Here is a 691-nt window from a genome sequence, read left to right as displayed (position 1 = left end):
TGTACGTTTTCTCACGACCGAGATAACCACTGAGTGGCGTGTCGTGCGCCTCATAGAGAATGTGGTATTTTAATTCCCCATCATGAGGCACCACAATTCGAGGTGTATCCGATGAATCGGTTTTGTAGTATAGCAACCCGTTATTCAACTAATATCGATGCAATCGTGCACACAATCTTTTTGACAATTTCTTGTCCGAGGTTTCAAGCTCCTTACTCCCTAGAGCCCGTAGCAACGTTACACACATCCCATCACCCGCATACGCGGTGCGAATTAAATCAGTCACAGACGACGTTACAGTTGTAACATGATCAAGCTCATAGTCTGGTCTGCGTGACAACACGTCAGCCAAAGCATTCTGTTTCCCCGCTTAAACTACCCCTCAAAGTTATACTCCGCGAAGAAGGATAGCCATCTAGCCATCCTCTGCGAAAGTGAGTCGCAGTGCGTAGTGACGCATGATCTGTGTAGATCACAAACGGCTTGGAGCCGAGCAGGCGGACCCTGTATTGACAAGTGCATACTTCATCGCAAGTAATCCCTTGTCATGAACTGGGTAGTTCTTCTCCGCAGCTTTAAGCTGTCGAGATTCGAATGCGATCACCCGATGTCGCCCCTCGGCGTTCGCTTTCAGTGCACAGCCGATGGCAAAGTCCGAAGCGTCACAGACGATGCCGAAAGAACGATCGGG

The sequence above is a fragment of the Plasmopara halstedii genome (assembly GCF_900000015.1).
Source record: "Plasmopara halstedii genome assembly, contig: Scaffold_816, whole genome shotgun sequence".
In the NCBI taxonomy this organism is placed as follows: domain Eukaryota; phylum Oomycota; class Peronosporomycetes; order Peronosporales; family Peronosporaceae; genus Plasmopara; species Plasmopara halstedii.
The sequence above is the reverse complement of the archived record's forward strand: the minus strand, read 5'-3'. Positions refer to the sequence as shown.